General features: G+C 38.3%; 1 protein-coding gene across 2 annotated transcripts in view; it reads left to right on the plus strand.

Annotated features, from left to right (window-relative positions):
• ADCYAP1R1 (ADCYAP receptor type I) overlaps positions 1-17,886 on the plus strand; it is a gene marked incomplete at both ends in the record, with an annotated part of 106,866 nt that overhangs the window by 26,114 nt on the left and 62,866 nt on the right. The window lies entirely within an intron of this gene.

The following is a 17,886-nucleotide window of genomic DNA, read 5'->3' on the forward strand; positions in this document are numbered from 1 at the left end:
GTAATAATTTGTGCCTCTTCCTCACACGATCTGAAGACCTTTACAGGTATTAACATTGTTATGACCATTATCTTGATAAAGAATACTTGTGCTATTGCTGAGATAAGAAACTGAGGCAGCCAGCAAAGAAGAAATTAATAGTTTAATATCCTGTCTCATTTCCCACTGACTGCAGGAGCTGCCTATAGCCAGCACCAATAACAGAAGGGCAAAGAATGACAAAGAAATTGGAAATCAGGGTCTATTTTCTGAGTCCTGTCCAAACTGCTTCTACTGTGACTAGAATTGGTAAAACTGCAGAAAAAACCCAAACAGATAGAACACATAGCATATGTGATAAAAGACATAAAAGAGATTTCTCTCCCTTTTTCCTCACCACATATTTTAGCCCAGAAGCAGGATGCAGATCTCTGTGTTACCAGAGCATCCTCTGAAGCAAGCCACTCCTGTATTTTAGCTGCTAGAGGTATTTTTGTTGGAGTTCTGCTGTTCATCCTGTACATTAGCTCATTTTTGTTCTGCTTCCCAACTATGGGCAAGAGAGCTGTGGGATTTGGTGGAACTGAGGAAAGCATGTGTTTCATGCTTTCAGTTCATTTCAGCCCCAGGGAGAGGGGACCCTCTTTGAGCATTGCGGAAGAGCTTTCCAAGTCTTCTCTGGTCTAGAAGGGGCATAAGTAAGGACTAAAGGGAAAAAAACATGTTTCTCCTCCTCTACTTCCATAAGCTGACCATGACCATTCTTATGATTATGCAATGAGCATTATTTTGCTTCAAGAACTCATAAATTTTACCAGGTCAAGGAAGAACATTTCATCGGCCAGTTTGTTCTTTAGCACTCAAATCCAGAATAACCGTGGTAGTTGGGGGAATATTCACACTGAACTCCTTCCTCCTTCTTGTTCTAAATTCAAAGGGCACAACTTGTAGATAGAGGAGCCATTGGAAAGCCTTTTGCATCATAATATGATTAAAAGATATCACCCACTCAGGCAGGGAGGGATTGAATCTTTTCAAGCTCTAGCTTAGCATCAGACCTCATTGCTCTGTTCTGTTCCACCAGTACTTTTGGACTGAATCATGGTGAATAAGATTTTCCCAGCCTCATTGTGTATCTTGTAGTTATTTACCACATCCTGTGGCAATGAGTTCCATGATTTAGGTGGCTTTGGTTAATGAAGCCACATCCCCTCAAAGATTTTTCTTTTCCATTGAAGAATTCTGGCATATTATTGTTTGAAAGCCATTTCATTCTGTGGACCTTGTTTATTGGACTTCCTCTCTACCTTTTTAAAATTCTTGTAGACCTGTTGTACATATATTTTATTTCAACTCTGGGACTACAGCATTCCACTCTATGACCTTTTAAGTTCTGACTTTCCAGACTCAATTTTCATTGCATGGTACTTATTTCAAGCCAGATTTTGCTGCCCTCATTCCCAACAAGGTCTTATGTCTATACTTAAAAGATGACACATCAACAGATCTCTACCACACTCTTTATTTTTTGCCTAAAGTTATTGAGATACTATTTTGTTTTGAATGACTTGTTGCTGCCTCCCAACAAGAACTGAGGCAACATGGGATACTCACTCCTCTCATCATTGATTCATGCTCCACAGCATTTGGACAAATGCCACAAGTATCTATGTACTACAAAACCAGTTTTGCTCCTAGTCTATTAGTGGAACAGAGCACCATTTAACACAGCTGAACCTAGCTTTTAGGTGAAGTTATCAAGCATTGTTTGGAGAATTTTTCTGATGAAGCTCCCTGAAGAGGTAGTAACTGCCCATAAATTAAGCAGTCATGTGTGCAGTGCGTTGATTCCTGACAATTTTTCACCTGCTGCAGACAACCTATTTTTCACTTGGGAGAAGTGAAAATTGCCCAACGTTTGTTTCTTTGTTATTCATCTGTAGCAGTAAGACCTACTAAGGATGGCAGGTAGAAGAGAAATATGTTATTAGCTTGTTTCCTTCAAAGAAAGAGAAACATAGGAAATAACTCCCTTGCTTGTCAGAAACACCTGAAAGAAGGAAGAAATCCCTCCTGGCTGGTGAGTAAACTGTTTATTCAAGAGCAAGAAGGAGCATAAAACTGCCTTTGCCTCCCCCCCTCCTCTTCTTTCCATAGAACAATTCAATACATAAATTTTCAGAGGATTTATTTCTCCTCAGAGGGGCTGCAGGATATAAAAGGGGACTGTGAGTTTTTAGGGTACTCTGCAGAAACTCAGGAACGTGTTCAAATTACCATGCATTAAAAATAAATCCTCCAAATGAGCTGAACTACAGTAACCTCTGTAAGAAAGGTAACTCCACATTCTTCTGGTGCAGGTGACAGGAAGTCAAATGATCATGTGTAAAACTTGAATCTGGGACCTGAACAGACTTTGCAGTCTGTATTTCTACAGTATCTGGAACACTAATGTCACAGATCCTGATCCAAGGTGTCTACATGGTGCAAAAAAGAATTAATAAAGTAATGGTAATAGTAGGTTTCCTGCCCCTTTTTAGAGACCTTTTCTTCTGCACTGATATTTCTCCTGCTTAAAAGTACTTCAGGCAAAGCAATGCCTTTGAAATCAAAAGAGGAAGAACATCTCTTGGGTTCCTACATTTTGCAATAATTCGACTCTCCTGCCTTTGCTTTGCCCCCTTGCTGTGTTCAGCATCTGTGAACACAGACATAAACTAAACGGTTCCCCAGAGCTCCTCTGGGTGAGGTCCAACACAAGCACAATGTAGATGCTGCAACTGCAACCACAGGTTGTGAAGAGTAAGGCTGGCACTATATTATGCACAGCATCCAGCCCTGTCAGTGTTCTGATATTTTCCCCTCCCACCCCCATACCCAGATGTTATGCTCATCACTGTAATATTCTTCACAGCACTGATTTCCCTCCTTCTGGTGCTGCATAATGCCTATAATGCTTCAGAGACAATGATTGCCTTGAGATTCTCTGTTTGGTTTTTATGTTGGCTTTTGTTTTGTTTTATTTTCCATGGGTTTTATGCTGGCTTCTCCTCTCAAATGTTTTAGATTCTTCAGGAACCTTTATATATATAAAAGTAAAGAACTTTATATATATATATATATATATATATATATAAAAGAGTATGTTCTCACCTTGTGTGTCCTTCCCTGTTCAACCACCACCTACTACAGACTGAAAGAAAAAGAGAATTTGAAGAAAATTAAATCTCAGTAGGACCCAAATTCTGACTCTCTTGATCTGGAAACAGAATTAAAATGATAAAGTGAAGTAACAAAAGCCGAAGTCGAAAGAGAAAAAAGGGAGGGGAATGATTATTCAACTTTTCCAGGCAGTGGACCTAGGCTATATGTTACACCAGTGTTTCTAGTCTCCCTTGTTTGGGTTTTTGTCCCTGTTCTGATGTACAGCTGCCTCAGCTCCTGTGAGATCCTCTTCTACTTACCAGAAATCATCAAGGGACATTCTGCCAGATAAGAATTAATAAATCTCACTGTTGATCCATATGTACCCTTTTTAATTTTTATTTTTTCCCATCCAGACTCTGTTCCCAACCCTGGGGCTAGGAAAGAATGGTACAGGACTTACTCAGATGATGAATGACAGTGTCCTGGGTCACATACACTTAGCATGGGATTCATCTAATTAAATGTTGATGCCTGCAAATGCATCTACACTACAAATGAGCACGTCATCTTGCTCATTTTGTAGCTCTGGATATCTAATAAGTAGAGCCTGAGACATAATTCATTTCATCCTCAAGATTAGATGCTGCCTTTTTTTTTCCTCTATGGACATATATGGAAACAAGAGTGACCATCTCAGCTGTAAATATTTGCACTTTAGATATTTACATTTGATCAGACAAATTGTACCTTCAGCCCCTGGGTCTGTTATACTGATTAGGTCATGCTAGAGATCTGGATTATCCAGGGATGTTTTGATGTGTGGGTGTGTTCTTCATGCCATCCATGAACTTAACTGTAGTGGATCTACTTAGACTTGTGTGAACAGGTTTTACAATCAATGCTTCCTTGGGTGGTGACCTCAAAAGACATGCAGGTGTTCAGCACACTGTACATTCACATTTGCCACGTGCATGCACTGATAGAATCTCCCAACTTTCTTCCACTCCCTGGTCGGTTTGTATCTTATCTAATTGTAGCTCCAAGGGCTTTACAAGGGCTTGATCTGGGATTACTGGACAGCTGCAAGGGGGCAAAGGATCACAGCCAGGAAATATGCCACTCAGAGAAATCCCACATGTGTATTTCTCTGAGTGGCATATTCTGTATTTCTGCAGCTAGAACATTTCTGCTATAGAACATGCAGATTGGCATGACAGACATTTCCCAGACTGTTTCCTGTCCTGCTTTCCACTGTTGAAATTTGGTAGTCCAGCCTTGTCCCCAGAATGTGATGCTCTCCAAATGGTAGTGGGGTTTCTTAAGAGATCTGCAGATTTGGGTGTCTGATTTAATGTTTACAGTGCCAAAAATCATTAACCTGGAATGAGACAGGGCACAGTAATAGTGAACACAGCACAAAAACTTGAATAGAAGAGATGAGGACTCAAGGGTGATTATGTGGTTCACAACTTACTCTTGAACTGGTCTTTAACTTGTAGTCCTAGTTAACTAGTCCCACTCCTCTTGTCTTTCCTTTGAAAAATGTTGAAGGACAGCAGCTTTGCCTGGCAAGTCAAGTAATTCAAATGAACTAAATATTTGATGCCTACAGTGATCTTTTTAAAGAGGAATCCTATCAGAAAGTTACCCTCTAAGTCAACAGGAAAGAAATTGGTCAGGGTGCCAAGAGAGGCACCCTGAAGGTGCTAATGCAAGGAAAGAGTAGATTTTGAAGTGTTTTCATCTTCATATGATGATGGAACAGTTGGGTTTTTTTAAGTTTTAGATTTTTTATTGGGTGTCTCACCAGTGTCCTGTTCATTGAGTCTTTTAATTATCTGCTTTTATTTCCTTTGGCACAGCTGTGAAGACATTACTTCATTGTGTGCCTGTGTATATGTGCATATGTTGGTCTTACTGATGAGCTGTGCCCAAGAACAACAGAGCTATGATTTTTCTTATCACTCTGAGCTTTTAAAAGCTATTGAATTCCTCAATTTGGAAGATTATAGCTAAGAATATCTCCCTCTATTTGTATGTTTTCACTTAGCTTATATTTGAGCCAGGATACTGAACTAGATAGCTTTGACCTGCCTGAATACATCTGTCTTAGGTCAGAGATGCCTTTTTTTGCACTGATGGATTTATTTAGCCATGTGGCACTGCATGGTGTATTTTACTAACCCCATGTTAGATATAGTAGAACCAAGTGAAGATTTCAAGATAGAAACAAGCCCAGCTCCCTCAACCTCTCTTCATAGGGGAGATACTGCAGTCCTCTAATCATCTTGGTGGCCTCCTCTGGACCCTCTTTGTTTGTCAACAGGCTTTTTAGAAGTCTGTTCATCACATAGAGTGGATGTCTTCATGTCACCTAAATATGGTTGTATAAAGTACAGATGTCTTTATAAATCCTAGTTATTTAGTCTGTGTTTATAGTCAAGAGATCAAAATAAGTACTTAGAAGTACTTTGTGAGCCAACTGTGAATTCAGTCACATTAGTGAAGCTGAAAGTCTGGAAGTGCAATATTATTGAAAAAATTCAGGATGGGCTGTGGCAGGGGAAAGAAAGGGTGCTGTGCCACAGACAAACTGCCTTGCAATGATCTACAGACAAGTTTCCTGCCAATGATGGTTGGAGACGAGACAATCCTCTAATGGGTGAACCTGTGGTATGTTCATATTTCTTTCATATTATCTACAGAACCTATGAGAGATGGGGATAATTCAGTTTGTCCTAAGACACTTTACCCCAAATCCTGCTAGTTCTTATTCTCTGCTTTGTCTCCAATGATGTAATTTCTCTCTCTTGATTTTAGTAACTAACACTTCAATTGTCTAGTCTAAAGTTAGTCTAAGTAGCCACTGAAGAGCTGTAGGTCCTTCCTTAGAGCTATTCCTTTCACATGGCTATGGGTTCCTGACATTTGTGAGATAAACCATTCACTGGAATGGCCTTTTTCACTCTACTGACTCAAGAGGGGAAGCAGCAGAGCAACTTAAGCTATATGAACTCTCTAAGTTAGTTAAAACTTCAGTGAGGTGATCATCAGCCTGGGAATGGTCAGTTAAGATGACTCATGGAAAAGATGCAAAAATTGCTGTAATGGAGCAGAAATTTCTATTATCTCCTTGGGCAGCATGAACACATTCTGCCGACACATTCAGCAGCGTTTTGGTGGATTAAATGAGGACTGCCTCCTTTGCAAGCCCTGCTAATAAATTTAAGTTTAGTCATCTTCTCAGCATTTGCTGGACTCCTATTCAGATGGGAAACGATGGGAAGGAAAAGTACTGGAATTTAATGCCTACAGCTCTGAAAAAACACCATTAGCTGCAAAGCATGTACATGAGCTACTATTCCCATCCCATGGTATATTCATTGTAATAATTCCTGCATGGTTCTTTCAAAACTACTACTTTTGTAATCTCCAGAATTGCCAGGAAGTCCTTCTTTAATAACCAAAGACCATAAAAGGTGGGATGGAATTTGTTCATACAACTGGGTCTGATGTTGACTCAGGTAAAATGAGTTTCTAGGAGCAGGACTGAATAAAAGTACTTTTCTACAAGCAGTTTATTCATGGAAAAATGCAGGTTCATGTGAGATTTTGAAGCGATTTCAACCAAAAATGAAGAACCATTAACAATTTTGGAAAACCTAATGACATTTCCAAACAGAGCAATGCTTCAGAAGTATTACCACTTAAATTTAATTAGGGCTAAAAATAAAAAAAATTAAAATTAAAAATGAAAAGCTATAAATAAAACTTTATGTCTGCCTGTCCAACTCTATTTTCTATCAGCCAGAAAGAAAGGGAAAATAAGAAGTACTAAATTAAAGGGAAAGTTGGGGTTTTTTACCAATTTTTTTTGTTGTTTAACTGCTGAAACAAAACATCAATTATTCACGCAGTTCCACTTGTGAGTTCCTTGTTTCTATGGTGACAGCTAGTTCATTAAACCACACCATCTCTTTTTTTTTTAATCCAGAGCTAAACAACATCAAGAAGCCCTGTCTTCTGTTGTGTGGCATGTATGATATGTAATGAGAAGCTGATCCAGGGTAAACAGAGGCAGTTTCTTTTGTATTATATGTATATCAGCAAGTGAGGGGTTGCCCCATATACTTATTTACTTGTTTCTGGGGTTTTTGTTTGGTTTGGGTTTGGTTTTAAATTATGATTTTCAAATGCCAAATGTAGTAGATGGATTTTTACCCCTGGGCCAGGGGAGTTGTTTTAATTCATGTTGCCCCAAGCTGCAATAGGGAGCATTGCGTGTAATTACAAGCATGACATACCAGGTCACTGCAGTTAAAGAAATAGTCAAGCAATAGCAGGAAAAAAAACTTACACAATGGAATGAGTTGTAGTTTTTCCCGTGCTGCTAGGATCTGTCAGTATCTTCAGACAGCTGGAAGCTGTGATATCTTCCAACCATTGAGCTTTTTCATGTCTTCTGTGTCATGGCAGAAGAAAAAAAAAATCACAAAAGGACTCTTGAAAAGTCATCTGAATTATAAATGAGTGACCACCTATGATTTTAACATGATTCTCATCAGACCTTTGTAGCTCCTTTTAAACTGCTTGTGCTGTATCCCATTAGGCAGCTGCTGCACTCTTCTGCAGAAGTGGGTACATGTTGGTGCTGAATTAAAGTGCTTCCTTGCATGCAAACTGTCTTTCCACAGAGGTCCAAACCCCATGTTATGTTTCTGTACAGATGAGTGCTTTGGCTGTCAGAAAAAGGGGTATTCTTTTAAAATGTAATTCCATGAAAATGTTCTCTTGTTTTTATTCCCTGTGACTATCTGCTGTATTTTCTGACAAGAACGAGTCTTTATTGCTGCTTTAGACTGTGAGTCTCTCTGAGAAAAAGCAAGCAGCAGGAGAGTGAATTCGATCTTTGCTGGAATCAATGGCACAGCTGACTGGTCTCTAGGATCTTTATTTCTGGTTATGGAGCGTGGATTAAGACAGCACCGATTGACTTGGAATTTCTCTGCACTGTCAGTGACTTCATTTCAAAGAAATCATGAATAAACTCTGGGCTGCACCTGTAAACTTAATTCTCGTGTCCAGTAAATTCCTGAAGGAAATACTTTGGAGATTTTTAGGACTGGATTCAGGTGTGCTCATAAATAACAAACATCTCTAGATTCCTTACCTTATCAAGATATTCTGACATGAGGCCTACAGAAGGTCTGTGACTATGTAGATTGGCAACTTGATCCCCTGAAGTATCTCAAATTGCACTAAAAACCTATATTTGTGAAAAGAAATTCATTCCTTACAGTGGAAATGCCTCATGTAGCTGCCTAAAAACTCTATGTTCAGTCTAAGTTAGTCACCCAGACTCCCTCAGTCATCAGTGATGGAAAACAAAAGATTTCTGAGTGCAGATCATTCACCACAGGTACCTTCTATCACTGGAATTACTTTCAGGGCTTCACTAAATATTTTGAATTTGTGTACAATAGTGAAAGTTGAGACACTGGGGAAAGTTTTATTTTATAGACCTGGTGCCATTTGAGGTGCCCTGACTATCTGAGACAACCCCAGAGGGCTGAAGGATGTGGCACAGCCTTATAGAAGTAGCAATATTTTAATAAAAGCAGGAGGGATCAGCTCAGTTGGCCCAAAGGCAACTGAGGCCCTCCTCATTTTGAGTGGACACATATTTTTTAAACTTCTAAGGTTTTTGAATCTTCGCAGGTTTCTGAATCTTCTGAGGTTTCTCAATCCAAAGGACTCATTGAATCAGGATGGTGAAACGCTGCAACAGGTTTCCCAAAGAGCTGTGCACGTCCAGTCCCTGGAAACATTCAAAGTCAGGTTGGATATGGCTCCAAGCAACCTGATCTTGTTGAAATCCCAGGTTGGATTGGGCTTTGGGCAACTTGGTGTCCCTCCCCATGACAGGGGGTTGGAACTAGATGGCTTTGAGGTCCCTCCTAACCCAAACCAATCTAGTATTATCTGAATTTCAATGGAAAGAATTAGGCAGAAAACCAGTTATCTTTTCTAAAAGAATCCTCAAAAAATATATATATAAAGGAAGGTTTGTTTGCTGAAGTGAGTTATCTGACCTAGGAAAAAATGCCTCTCTTTCTGCCTTGGTTTTAGAGACAGAGAAAAGAAAAATACTAATGTTAGGTACTCTGAGAACCGACGAACAGAGGCATGTTTGGTTGTTTAACAGAGAAACTACAGGGTTATTGTACACACACATCCCCAGACTTTGATTGTATTAGTTAAATTACCCAAAGGTAAGGAAAGGATAATACAGCAATAATTTATGATCTCCACTACAGCTTATAGAGACCTAGAAGAATGTAAAAGATATTGTTCAATAAGGTGATAGTTAAAGACAGAAAACAAATATTATCCTTTCTAGAATTTCTCAGGTTTGGGCTTCTGTTGTTAATGAAATCATGAAGTATGGCCAGTGAATATAACAGAATTTACCAATACAAAGTAGGATTCTTGGTTGCATTAAGGACGTGTTTTAACACCCTGGTATGATGAAGGCTCCATAATATAACTGCAGATCCCCATTCTACTCCACAAGAGCTTCCTACATATAATAATGATTCTTGTTGCTGGTAATGACTGTCAGGTTCCTTGTTCCTTCTGTCTCTGTGTTGGGAAGAAGCACAGAAGTGAATAGAGAGCACAGACAAGGCGTGTGACACTGGTTTCTCATCATCTGAACTTGTGGAATGCACAAAGCTTTTCTTAGAGAAGTGGGTGCTGGCAACAATTCTCCAGGCTGTGACCTGCTGCAGAAAGCAAGACCTAGACACCCCCTTTCACTTACACAGGGATGGTGTGGTCACCCAGCATGAGATGACAATGGCAGTCATCAAGCATCATGTATTGTCCTTCCATTTCTGTCATGTTTCTATTCAATCCTTCATTCAGTCTCTCATTAGACCTAGATTTAACAGGCTTAGCAGTGACACAGCCCAGGAAGTGAACTGGTTGGACCTTATTTTCTTGGATATAATGGGATTTTTGTGAGCCTGCTATAACAATGTCATGGTTTGAATTTCTTTGGTTATTCTTTTGTACATTGATATGAAGATGAGAACAAGATCGGGGTGGGGGTTTTGGGGATTTTTTGGTGGGTGGTTTTTCAGAGAGGCAGCATGGAGTTTTTCTCATGGAACCTGAAATTTCTGTGCTGTGGGTATTTTTATCTCAGCTATTGTCCTGAAGCTGCCTTCACTATCAATGGAGAAAAGTTGGCTTTTTGAGGGAATGACTCATCAGACCTGTTTCAAATGAGAGGCATTGTTCTCTAGGATTGTCTATCTATTACTAAAACAATGTTGAGAGCTATTCAAATGTAGATATTGTCAGTTGGTCAGTTGAATCTCACTTTGGAAAGCACACTTGCCAGTTACTGCTTGCTTTGTTAATGAGAATTGTTGCCTATACTTAGAGTACTTGTGGGATAAAGTGATGGGAACAAAACCGAGGTTAGAACAAACTCCAATGGCTTTCTGTTAATAACTTCAACTGCAAGATCTTCTGTACACTTTTAAGAATCACCTCCTCTTTACCAGTACGTGGGCTTCTGGAGGAACACTCTGACATAGCAAATTTTGTACATTCAGAATCACTCCTTCTGTTATCTGTGTGTGTTGTAGGATCAGTTGGAAACCTCTCAACATGGATCAAGTGTTGTTAGACCAAAGACTCAAGAGAGTCTTCTTAGCCTTTTCTTTATTGTGAATATTTTTTCTTACAAGACTTCACCGAGTGCTGATGTCCTCACAGAAATGGCCAATAACTGAAGTCTCCCAACTGAACAATTTCATTTCTTCTTTCAGCTTATTCTGAGCTACATCCACTACTTCTTAATATACCTTACAAACTTAAGCCAAGAACTTCATTACAGGAAACTGCCTGCTCAATAATATATGCAATTGAATAAGCATAATAATTTGGACTCCTGACAGGTTGTGGACATTGATTTTTCCTCAGCAAAATAAAACTGAAGAATGTAAGTTAAATCATCTTCAGACAGATGAGCAAGTTGCAGTACTATCACAAGCTATTAACAACCTTGCCTACTAAGCAGTAGAAAAATACCCATACATACTCCTCTCACCATGGCAAAAATGAGATAATTCAGTTTTACTTAACTTCAAAAGCAGAAGTGCAAAGTAACTTCAGTACATAATAACAACTTAAATATCATCTCCCTGAGCTCTTACTAAGCCCTATTTTTTTTCCACAAGATTCTTTATATTTCTACTTCATTAGACTCTGAAGCGATGGCTTTTCTGTTGTTGGAAATTATAATGGATCTGATCTTGATCTCTGCAGGATGCTGAAGAGGTTTAGAAAGTGGTGACAGCTCTGAAGTAGCTACTGAACTTCATGGCATCTTCCATCACTGGAAGAGGAAGACAGCAGGAACTGCATGTCCAATATTCATTGAATATTTTTAGTTTCTGGGTGAGAAAGGATGGGGGTGGAGAAAGGGAGATCCTTGGCTTTGCCTATCAGCTGCCAGCCAGCACTGCTGACTCAGGATGTGCATGGTAATTTGCTCCTGGCAGAAGGGAGGAAAAGAAAATGTGCAATTCCTTCCCCTGACTCTTTCCGTGAAATAGAAGGAATAGGAAAGGGAAAGGGGAAAGATCTCTCAATTTCACACAATTTTCTAGCCTTTTGTTAAAGAAATGAAGCAGAGAAGAACTCTTCTCAGATGTTGTGGTTTGGGGGTCATATAGTTTAATGTGTTGAAATAATTTATTTTATAGAGAAGAATTTCACATTCTATACTTGGAAAAAAAAATTAACTTCTCCTGTGCTGCTGTTATGCTCTTCAGCTTGAGATTTCATTTTCTAATATGAATTCCACCACAGAAACAGGTTATATTCTGTGGTGTGGGGATTCTTTAGCAATACCATTTGAAACTAATCTCACGTTAGCTGGCTGAAAGCTGAATGTTTACTTAAATTGGATATGTAGGCTCATCCATAGTGAGGGGGGAAAAAAAAAGAAAGAGGAAAAAAGTTGATATGTGATGATCTGACCAGCCTATCTTTGATTTTATTATTTTTTTAAAGTTTCAGTCACTTCAGTGTTCTCTCTCTCCTATTGATGTGTGATCTGCTTTTTCCTCATTTCATATCTGCAGAAACACTGAATATTAGCACCCAATTCTAAGCCAGCTTTTGGGTTTATTTTTTTTCAAATATAGGCATTATTTCTGCAAGATGTTTGAAAAGGAATAGAACTTAGAAAACTTGCATCCAGACTACAGATTGATCTCAGTTAATATAAGCGTTATGTCTTCCTCTTCTCGTTTCTGAATTTTGCTCCTGCATGACATAAAGACTCATGATTTTGACAGCTTGATGAATACATAGCATCTTGTAAATGCTTTACAGATGAATATAAGTAATTACCCGCCTCTTGCACCATACTGTAAACATGTAGTTTAGAGGCACTTTTTCTTTTAACTTGTACAGTTTGGAGCTTGAAGTCACATGGAAATATCCAAACAGACTCACCACCCAGGTAATGATATTTTTGTAGCTACCACTAGTGTGTTTTCTGAAAGGATCGTTAACAAATCACACTTCTAAGATTTTGATGTTTCTTAAACTGAACACACCTTTTACCAAAAGAAAGAGCAGCAAATACCCAACCAGTGGTGGGAGGGTCCTGAGGTCAGCACATAACAGTGCTTGCTCTTCTCTGGATGTAATTCTGCTCCTATCAACTGCAGCATCAACTCCCACTGAATTCAAGAGGTGCTTTCAATATATCTTGAGCTGTGCTGGGCTCTGTATTTAGGGGTAAAAGGCCTCCTTGGGGAACAATTACATCATTGTGAATTAGATATCTAATTTATTGGCTAAATTAGCTGTCTAATTTCCCAAGACTCCATGTGCAGTTGACAAGATACTGAGATTTTAACTCAGTTTCCATATGAAAACACCTAAATTAAGGTGGTTTAATATACAAGTTGAGTCACACTCAAGGTGTATTCGCAATCTTAAAAACTTTAGTTGCTTATTTCACTTCCCAGTCTTGGATTTTCTCTTTCTCCACAATTCACAAGAGCAATTTTATTTTCTACCCAACTAGGCAAGGCACATGTCTGAAGTTAAATGATGCAGTTTTCACCCTTCAAGAGCAGATTGTTGAGTCTTGTGGGCAAGTACCTGGAGGTGTTCTTCTTAATGATCCTTTTCCCTGCTTTTGTGATTATTCTAAGAGCCAGATCAGACTTCCCGAATGTCTGACTTTCCATAGCTGCTTGTGTTTTTGATAATCAAGCCATAAATTTCATGCTCACACACTAGAATTGATTAGTTTGTTTCCTTTACAGAAAAACAAATCAAAGCAAGCACAGTGAAACAAAGCAACAGACAAAACAAAAGGCAAGGTTAGAATAATTCTTGAGTGAGGAAGAAGCTTGAGGTACCATAATTGGGTGATTAACCAGGACCTTTGTGAAAAAAAAAATTACTGGGAATAGAAATCAGTGTTCAATGAAATGCTTTAGAAGAGAAAAACGATTATTAGATTAACAAGAGTATGCCCAAACCATGTGACGAGCAAAGCCAAACTGAAGTAATGACCACAAGCAATTAATTAAAATGCAATGAAGAACTGTTGTATACGTTTTGAGAACACGCCTCATTTATGTTCTCAAGACCTGAAAGTATTTGAACCTGCTCTGGGTTCAATGTCATACAGCCAAATGACTAATAAAATTCTGCCCCTTTCTCCACTAACCTGCAAATTACTTATAACCAAATGCACTGTTTTCATAACTGAATGACTTAGACCAAAATTAAACACAGTACTCTTAATCAATAGAACTATTTCATAATTGTCTTCAGACAGTATATGCCAGTACCAGTAATTTGTTCCCCATTAATCTTCTTGGACTGATGAAAGTTTGAATGGTATCATGCAAGAGCTGATCATTCCTGTTCACATGAATAAAATTTCTCTCATGGGTTACAAAAACTGGGCATTTTTGTGCATTTTCTAAATTTTCTTCTCTGTGTACCCTAAACAGTATGTGGGCAAACTAATCTATCTGAGGATATATATTAATATATACCTGTATTCTACACCTGTATAAATACATACCTATACCTATAAATAGCTTTTACATCTCACTGGGTTTTACAGTAGGGGTGAAACATAAAGAAATTTCTGGACCTTTATTCTATAACTCAAGCTTGCAGACTTGTGCCCAGGAATGTGCTTGTTTAATCCTTTGTCCAGGTAGAATATTGCAGACAATGAGAACTCCCATAGTATTTTTTAGATATTTTAGTTGTGGTTTATTTTGCATGAGTGCAGGATTCCCTGCACTTTCTGACTGCCACAGGTCTCTTTAACCTTACCTTCTGTTTTTCCATAATTATTCTACATTCCAATAAATACCACCAGTAAAAGAATACTGATCATATGTATGTAAATTTTCATAGTTATTTATTACTTCAGAAGGGAGTGTAATTACCTGCCCACACGTATTTGTGAGCAACACCACAGAACAATTTCTCTTCCTACTAGGTCTTTAACATTTTCCAGTAGGAAGAAGGGAGAAGGAATAATGTACTTAATTAATTTTCGTATTTCTTATTTAACCCATTTCTAAATTCTCTGAAACAATTAGTCCTCAATTTATAGCAGCTTTTTTAGAATTAACTCCTTACTTAAAGTGGTAGGTAAAACAAAAGTGAATCTTCCCAAGTACGAGTAAAACCTATATTCTTCCCAAAATACCAGTTCCTGCAATGATTACTCTAATGGCAGGGATGGAGGCAGTGAGCAAACCAGCAGTGTTGGAGGTTTGATGATATCTCCTCATGTCTGGAAGCTGAAACTGATGATACCAGGCTTCTATCCATAAATTGTGAAGCAGTGATGGCAGCTTCAGAGGTCTCTAAGGGCTGGCGTCCCATTTCTTCCTGTGTCTTTCCAGTCTTTAGACAAAAAAAAGACAGATTCACCTCATTTGTTCTCCAAGGATCTCATCTAAAGACAAGCAAAAGGGAATTGTCCTGTCCCTAGCAGGTTAGTTTTTGCATTGCCACCACTGTTATTCTGGACCCTCCTTTGCCCACTTCCTACGGCTTTCTTGGCATTTTCAGGTAACACATTTCATGTATCTAAAGACATGAGAAGTACTTCTGACCTCTTCCAGTGTCTTGTTATGATGCTTATAGGTTTTGGGTTTTTTTCCTTACTAGAGGCTGTTGGGAGATTTTGTATTTTGCTGCTTACGTTGTATAGAGCTGTGAACAGTGTATACACATTTACTTTTTCTGGATTAAATATATATGGCCTCTGTGTGTATGTGATAGGGCTAGTCTGGGTGTGAAAGCCCTGGTGGTTTCTTCCTAATCTATGTTCCATTTTATTTATTACCCTTTCTTCTTGCTAAAAAAAAAACCAAAACAAAACAAAACCCAAGAGGAAAAAATAAAATTAAAAAAATAAAATTGAAAGCATCCATTGTTCATTACCAAGGGAATGACCATGGTAATTCTCCAGAATCTCCTTTTTCCTTCTTCATTTCATTCTCCATTCTTATCTATAGATACCCTTCACATTGCCTTTTCACTGACTTCAGATTGTAACTTGCCCAGATCAAGGCATATATCTTTATATAGCATTATTTTTGAGGGGAAGGCATCTAGTAGCTGGGAACTTACTGAATAGTAATATGCAGTAATTCCCTTTGGTCTCATTCATACCGACCAAAATTTCCCAGGTGTATGTAAATCCTTGTGAGGCTGGATTGCATTTATTTTTCTGTATTGGAGTTTTTGTTTGTTTGGTTGGTTTATTTCTACTCTCTAAATACATTGTGTGCAGAGCCAGAGAAGTTTGATATGAAGCAGGAGATAGGCTTTGTTAAACTCTGACATTCTTATTGAATTAAACCTTTGCTTCAAGATGTCTTTTCCCGTTACTCCAAAAGCTTGAATAAAATCCACCTCCTGTCTTCCTGTTCAGGAGTATGAAATGCAACGTGTTAACATGCCTCTTACCAGAGTACGAACTGGCTTTTTATAATGTATTTATTTCCTTTGTTTCCTCTACTAGATCATAAGGTCCCATGGGCTCTAATAAGGAATTGCTTGACTCACCACTAGAACAATTTCCAGGAGAGATTATAGAATTTGCACACTGGAAGAAATTAAGTTATTTAATTCAGTCATTTCTCATTCTCAGAAGATTTGAAGGAGTAAACAAGGAATAAATGCCTCTCAAGAGTATCCACATTGGCGTCACTGTGGTTACATCAGGAATGAATTTGGCCCAAGACCTGTTGTACATTATCTTCTACTACAGACGTGCCTTTTCCACTGAGATAATCCTATTTATAAACAATAGAAAAGCAAGAAACTGGGGAGAACAGGAGCCTGAGTATGAAAGGACAGCTTGCTTCTGAACTCTCTTGCTCTGGAGAGTGTTTAGCTTTTAGTATCAGCACTTGTTTTGATTTGTTTTGTTTTGTTTTGTTTTCCAGCTGTAAAAATCTCTCTTCCCTCCCTCCTGAGCTATCATGAAACCTAAAGCTGATATATGTGTAACAGAATTTAATATAAGTCTTGAAATTATCATTCATATAGACTTGAGGTCACCTCTTATTTTCAGTTGTTTAATGTCTGTTTATTTGGTCTATCCTTTAAGAAACAAGTCAAAATTCCTGCCAGATGTTATTGACCAGGCAACTGTTGACCTCAGGGTTTGCTTGAAAAAGTCATATTGAAAATCCTGTTCTACCGTGTTGGGATTTTTTAAGATTGAAGCACAAACCCCATACCCAGGAACTGGGTCAAGGTTTCGTCCTATTTTAGTAGCAATTTAATGTTGTTGTGAGATTAGTTAGAAACTAACAAATCAAAACAACATTTAATCTCTCTTTTTTTTTTTTTTGAAGCCCTGAATTTGTTACTGAGAAACCTCATTGCCTAAAAAACCTGCAACCAAATTCTCATCTTCTTCCATGCAGTACTAGGTTAATGGTGGGTCTTGATGATCTCAGAGGTCTTTTCCAACCAAAATTATTCTATGATTCTGTGTAACCAAAGACTCTATTTGCAAAGGAATGCAAACTCCAAAACACCAAAAAGACACAATGAAAAAAAATTCTACTTTCTCTGTATCCATGGCAACTAGTTATCCTAGAAATCTTTACAGATATCTTCTTCACAGGCTCATAAATTTCATAATTGGCCAAATATAACTACTCTTGCTGGGTGGCAAAAGTGGCAATGATTTGTTCAGCTCTACACCTTGGAAAGTTTCCTAACCTATAGCCCTAGTTTCAAGCCAGAGATCTCCATAAGGCATGTTAGTACTCAGGGAGGAAAAAAGATTAAAATAATATTTTATATATATATAACATATAAATATATATTATACGCAGATCCTCTATCACCTAAAACAACTTTAGGCTTAGATAAAATTATTACTCTTCATAAAGATCAGGTGCAGCTGATAGTGCTCCACCTTGGTGTCCTCAGTCACTTTTTATGGGTAGGTTGTGCCTGTGAAGGGAGGATCCTTTTGGGTAGGATGTGACAGAGGAAGGTAAGGCTTTCTGGAAAAGGAACACATCTTTCTGGTTCTTACTCTCTATTGTAGGTCTGCAAACTTCAGTCAGTGTTTTTATTATGCTCTTCCCAGAAATGACTTAGATCCCAGTCAGTAAAGGATGTGAAGTATGCAAAGCTTTCTAGGCACTGGTAGGATAG

This window comes from Gallinula chloropus (genome assembly GCF_964237585.1).
Source record: "Gallinula chloropus genome assembly, chromosome: 2".
Classification (NCBI taxonomy): domain Eukaryota; kingdom Metazoa; phylum Chordata; class Aves; order Gruiformes; family Rallidae; genus Gallinula; species Gallinula chloropus.